Raw genomic sequence first — 6,832 nt, forward strand, 5'->3', positions numbered from 1 at the left:
GTCAGTGAGGAGACCTCAGAAATCTATGGGGCCTTTTGTAATAGATTAGCACTTATACCTAGCATAGGAATGGACTTTGGAAGCCCATTCCACACAGAGGGATACTCCCTGAGCCAAGACACAAGGAGGTGGGCCTAGGCCCTATCCCAAAGGATATGGCAGACTCTGAAGACCCCCCATGGAAGGCTTCACTCTCCCTGGGGAGCAGAAAGGGTATGGGATAGGTAGAGTGTTAGTTGTGGGATAAGGGGAGGAGGGGAGGCAGAGGGAACTGGGATTTACATGTAAAATAATCTTGTTTCTAATTTAAATAAAAAATGGAGAGGAAAAAATAAGAAGAATTAAGCTGAACTTTTAATTTCATACCATCTATGCATGTTAGCAAAACTAGATTAAAAGTCATGCCTTAGAAACTGTACAGCCAGGGCTGTATTAAAGCTTGCCTGAGGGTAAAGAAAGTGAAGCTAGCCACAAACCATAGAACCAGGCAGTGGTGGCATACACCTTTAATCCCAGAACTCAGAGACAAGCAAATGGATCTCTGTTAGTTCAAGGTCACACTGAGCTACATGAAATTGATCAGTCCTAAAGAGAAACAGCTCACACAAAGCTGATCTCAGCACTTGGGATCACACACCTTTAAAACCAGCACTAGGGAGGTATAAAAGGAAAAAGGAAAGGGCCTCATGGGGAGATTTATTCTCCAGCCATGCCAAGGTGAGGACAACCCTTTCAGTCTGAGGTAGAAGTTCAAGCTAGTGTCAGGCTGTTTTGCTTCTCTGATCTTCAGTTTGAATCCCATTATCTGTCCCTGCATTTTTGTTATTTGAGTTACAAATAAACATCTAATATACATAAGGAATTTAAACAATAACAAACAAACAAACACACAGCACAACAGAGATATAAAGTTGATACTTATCCCTGCTTGATAGTCCTATACATTATCATCTGTACCAAGAATCTTTGTGGCTGCTCAAGTAAATATGGAGCAATGATGCAACTCAAGAGTCTATTGCTGTATACACTCACATTTCAGCAATATTGCACCCATGTTTCAGGTTGTATTCTTATGTTAGTAGTTAGTTCTTAATTATGTTAAAGGTGACCTTTTATGAATACATGCTCATAGTCTGTTCATTATATTTTTATGTTTTAGTTCAACATATTTTGATAGAAATTGAAAAATCCTGGATATCATGAATAAAAATACTTTTCCCAAACCTGATAATTGACTTTAATTTTTCTTGTGGTATGGTGCAAGGTAGAAAATTTAAGGTCATATGAAATTATAATTATTGACAGATATGCTTTTAAGAAATAAAAGTTCAATAACCATAGAGAAAAAGTTCATGTTGTTGAAACAAATCCTTGTTTCTTTACATATATATATATATATATATATATATATATATATATATATATATTCCAGACCACTTTATAAACAGAATAATGAAGAATTCACAGGAATTATTAGTTACAGATAGTTTTACATGCTTTCTCTTTTATCTTTCATTTCAGTGATTATTTATTGGAGGTGTTTTCATTTTACATATCCAGTCACCTAGCTAAAAATAGCACTTTTACTAAATGTGGGAACATTCTCTTTTTTTAGTGTTCTACAGTGCAATTTAACCCCAATTTACTTCAACTTCTAAGATCTAGTTTCTTTTTTAGATAAAGAGTTCATTAAAGATTCTCTCAAACAAGAATGTAGTTAATTTTATTATTTAATAATCTGCTGCTTTCATAGCCTTTAAATGGATGTACCCAAATAGCTAAAATATCCATTGTTTCATTTAAAACAACATGATTAAATCTGCAGTTGTAGAATATGTGTTGTTATATGAATGAACTCAGGGAATAAAGTAAACTGTTAAAAATGTTTGTTTGCTAAGTGGAAGAATGAAAGGTTATTTTAACTTGTGGTTATATTCAGTGTTATCTTGTGTTAAAAGATAAGTTAAAAGATAAATAAGTGTTTCACTAATTGGCTTACTTCTCATTCATGTCACAAAAATGTATTTGGTGATTTAATAGTCTGTGTATGAAGCATAATAGGCTTTAGGCTAGCATTTCTCCCACCAAGTTGTATGATATGAGTTGAATGTATTGGATTATAGATGTTTATCAGTTTCTCACTACTGAACTTTTAAAGCCAAAAGTAATTTGTACAGAGTCTATATATTTAATAGTGCCCAGAGAAGTGCTTTAATGAATCTGCAAAGTCTGTTGGTTCAAGTTAGCATAGTACAAGATCTGTTAATGTATTGATGTTCTGTAAGTGTGATATACATATGTTTGCACTATTGGTTCACTTCATTTGCAAGAATTGTTGGAATTAAATTTAGGAGGTTCCCAGAAACCCCTGAAGAGCAGACTGTCATCTTCTAATGTGCTGATTCATTGTGAAGGGCTTGGGTGGATATTGAGTTTCCAATCGGGGAATGCTGCATCAGAATGGACATCTATGAAGTGACACATCTGATGCCTCTTCAACAAATATATCCACAGCATTCTCATCATCACCGTCTCAGTGCATCTCTTAAGCCCAGTGTGGCATATGCCTCCATTTTCCTATCTACTTCCTTCTTTGTTTTCTCTTCTGTTTCACTTCATAAGAATTGATGTACTACTGGATGGGAACTAAGTTTAGTGACACTTGTATTGTTGCAGAGGAGGGCAAGGCTATGTGCATAGTGAAGAACTTCACAGAATCCAAATTAGCATACCAAATTGTGATATAAATTGAGTGTAGACAATATCAAAATTAATACAATGGCTTTTTATGTGGGGGTATTTCTGTTTGCTTTTGATTATATTACATTTGGAGATAATGGTTTAATGTTTTTCATAGAATATGCAGGGATTGGATTGGAGTCATGGCTCAGTGCTTAAGAGCACTTATGGCTTTTCCCGAGGTTCTGAGTTCAATTCCCAGCACCCACATGGTGACTCATATCTACCTGTAAGGAGGTCTGGTGCCATCTTCTGCCCTACAGGGATGCATGCAGCTAGAATACTGTATACATAAGAAACAATTTTTTTTTAAGAAAGGAAAGTGCAGGGATCAACAGATTTAACTTTTGTAGAGTTTTGTATATCCTCTTTTTACTGTAGGTGAGAAGCAAAATAAAAAAAATCAACTAAACAAAACAAAAAAACTGTTGGAATGCGCTATTAAAAGATTCTACTCTCTTCATTACTCAATGTCTTAGTCAGATTTCTATTGCTGTGAAGAGACACCATGACCATGACAGGTTTTATAAAGAAAATATTTAATTGGGGGTGGGGGCTTATAGTTTCAGAGGTTCAATCCATTTTCATTATGACAGGGAGCATGATGTCATGTAGGCACTTGTGTTGGCTGCATTTTAGCTAGAAAGCAGCAGGAAGTCTACTCATAGTCACACTGAGGGAAGCTTGAGCAAAAGAGAGCTCAAAGCCTGCCCTGCTCCCACAGTGACACACTTCCTCCAACAAGGCCACAAATAGTGCCACTCTTTTTGGATGCCATTTTCTTTCAAACTACCACACTCAGATCATCCTAGAGTGAAAGTATGTCCCTTCCCTATTCACACAGTATTTACTGTATTTTACTCATTAATGGAAATTCTTTTCCAACTTCATACAAACAAAATGTGATAGGATCAAAGATTTAGCAGCTTGATCCTAAAACCTGTGGCATGGCATGCAGTTATTGAAATGTAAATAACATGGACTATACCTCAATATTCTTATCTGTAGTCAAGGTGTGTTTAAACAATTCATATGTATGTACTTCATCTCATGTGAAGATTGAATGTGAATTGGAGATCCTAAAAAATTAATTTTACAGAGGTATTGATGTTTTAGGAATAATTCTGAAACTTCTTATAAAGCCACTAAATGCAGTGTTTATGAATATGATGAATACCTTTCTTCTCAAATGTTGTACTAGCAAGTTTCAGTATTCTGATAATCCTTTTTCCTTTTCCATTTACTTAACAGCATTTGAATCTAAATTTTCTATACATTTAATAAAAAAGTTGTAATATAGCTCATCTTGGTTAGAACTCAGTTTTACAACCTTCCCCAACCAGTAAAAATATAAAGAATGGAGTGTGAATTTTCCTTGGACTTGGAGCAGGTTTCCAAGAAGCTAACCATAAATGTGAGAACTCATTTTTTGTTGTTGTTGTTGCATACTTTGTCCTAAATTATTCATGTGGCGTTTGCATTCTATTCCATACTATATCCTTGCTTGTTTTAATAAGATCTGCTTTAAATTATTTACTAGTGACAAAACAAATATGCCTTTGTTGTTTTGTATGGATGGTTCTATTGCTTTCTGCCTGTTGTGGAGAATAAAAGCAGTCACTATAACCCATGTAGCTGTTGACAGAGAGTATTGTGAGACTGTTGTAAGTTACCAAACCATTTCTGGCGAATTACCTGAACCTGAGTGGCTCTTCGTCATTTAAGTGAGAAGGGTGCTGAGTTAAGTTATTGTTACATTGATTTTTGTTATATTTTCCTTCTTTCATTTAAAAGAAGGATGGCTCAATTTTAAGTTTGAGAGCTCTGTATTGCCCATTGCCTACAGTAAGCCTTCCACGGTATGGGAAAATAGGATTCCAGAAACTTTTCCTGGAACATGATGCTGTAGTTGAAGAAGTTCAACATGATGCATTTTGAATATGACCTTAGTTTCTAAAGTGTCCTGGGTCAGAATCTTGGCTGCTGTTATGGTTCTGTGGAAACCAGGTGAACTTTTTGAGAGGTGGACCTGGTGTGTGGCATGTAGGAAAATTAAAAGTATGCTCTCATTGACCATAGACTCTTGGGGCCCTTTCTGACTTTCTCTATAAACATGTGATATTTGCCTGGCATCAAACTCCCTGTCATTGTGAAACATATCTGTCCCTCACCCAAGCCCAGCAAAGCTGATACTCAGACTTGAATCTTATTAGGAACTATGTCCATACTTTTTTTATGTTAACTAGCTACTGGTTTTGGTATAGCAATGTACTAATGGAGCACATTTCTTTGTCAGCAGAAAGTGTGTGTGTGTGTGTGTGTGTGTGTGTGTGTGTGTGTGTGTTATGATAAAATGTGACTAAAGGGATAGATAATAAAGAATAGCTAAATTTCTAAAATTAAGCCTTAAGACATGAAAATTATTTCGTGGGAAATAAGAGGATAATATGACTTCATGACACATTAAACATTATTGAAAGTGACCAAAAATATGTGAGAATGACCAGGTTATAAGAGAACTACTTTCTAAATTGAATGTTTGTGTCATCACATAATAAGAACATAACACAAAAGCAGGGGTATAGCCCAGCTGGTAGAGTGTTGCAAACATACAGCCCTGGCTCAGTCCGAGTACCACATATAACTGGGCTGGAAGGCACACATCTGTCTTTTAAGCACTGGGACTTAAGGCAGTAGTAGAACAAGAAATTCACTGTCATCCTTGTTTCTGCAGCAAGTTCTTGGCCATCAAGAGTTCAGGAGACCTCTAAAACACACACACAACACACACACACACACACACACACACACACACACACACACACACACCACCAACACCACCACCACACAAACCTATACACAAACACAGACACATCACACACACACATACATGCACATGTATGCACACGTACACATATTTGCACACATGCATATATCATACACTGCACAAACTGACCCACACATACAAACATGCTCATGGATACAAGTGCTCTACTGATGGAATTAATGTAATCACTGAGTCTTTTAGTCACTTAGATATTGTTCTAAAGGCCAAGTTGAATTCTTAAGACCTAAAAGCAAAACAAAAGCAAAAGCAAAAAAACAAATAAAAACCCAGGCATGGCTTTTACATCTTTGATCCCAGCACTCCAGCGGCCGAGGTAGGTAGCTTTCTGAATTTGAGGTCAGCCTGGTCTACAAAGTCATTTCCAGGACAGCCAGGGCTACGTAGACACACAATCTTGAAAACAAACAAATAAAATATAAACAAACAATAACAAAAAAAGGAAAAGAAAAGACAAGGAGAAAAAGGAAGACATTTTAAAGTAAGCATTATTATATTTGAAAATCATTTGCCAAACAAATGAAACTCTGTTCAATGAAAAAAAAATGAGAATTTCCTAAGATGCTGCCACTTATCTTTGAGTTTTCTTTGCTGTTCCCGGCAGTGATTTATTCGGATTCCATTCTTCCTTCACCCCTCCCCCTTTCATATCCCTGCAGCTCAGAAGTGTAATCATTTGCTGACACAGGACCCTTGTCCTTTACATGAGGAAAGCCAGTCAGTTAAGCTGTTTCCTTAAGTTTGCTGCAGGGGAATATTTTCCTCAAACATAATCCTCTAAAGAAAACAAACAATCAAGTGAAGTCATATCTAGTCTAATTTCTTGAGCCATGCAAATCTATTGAGCATTTTGTTTCCAACTCCAGGAATATCATGATACAAGAAGAAAATATGTAAATAAATGGAAGTAAAGGATTTTGCTTGTGTCTGCGAGTGTATGTGCACAGGATGTTCAACCCTTACTTCGGAATGCAGAAAGCTGCTCAGCAGCTGCTAAATAATGAACCAGCATGGAGAAGGGAGCTGCGAGCAGAGCTCCCTGACCCGCTTTGCAGAAGGTTAGAGCATCCTGGGTACAGGCATTGCCCATGTCACAGGCATTAAAATGTAGAGAGCAAGGCAGAGCCTCTTAGGATACTGGATATGGTAGACTCATGGCAGTGAGCAGGTCCATGCAGGATATCAATCCCCCTTTATGCTTCTTTTGAAATTAATTCTCCCCTTACATAGAGAGACAAATGATTTATG

Source organism: Cricetulus griseus (assembly GCF_003668045.3).
Source record: "Cricetulus griseus strain 17A/GY chromosome 1 unlocalized genomic scaffold, alternate assembly CriGri-PICRH-1.0 chr1_0, whole genome shotgun sequence".
Taxonomy (NCBI): domain Eukaryota; kingdom Metazoa; phylum Chordata; class Mammalia; order Rodentia; family Cricetidae; genus Cricetulus; species Cricetulus griseus.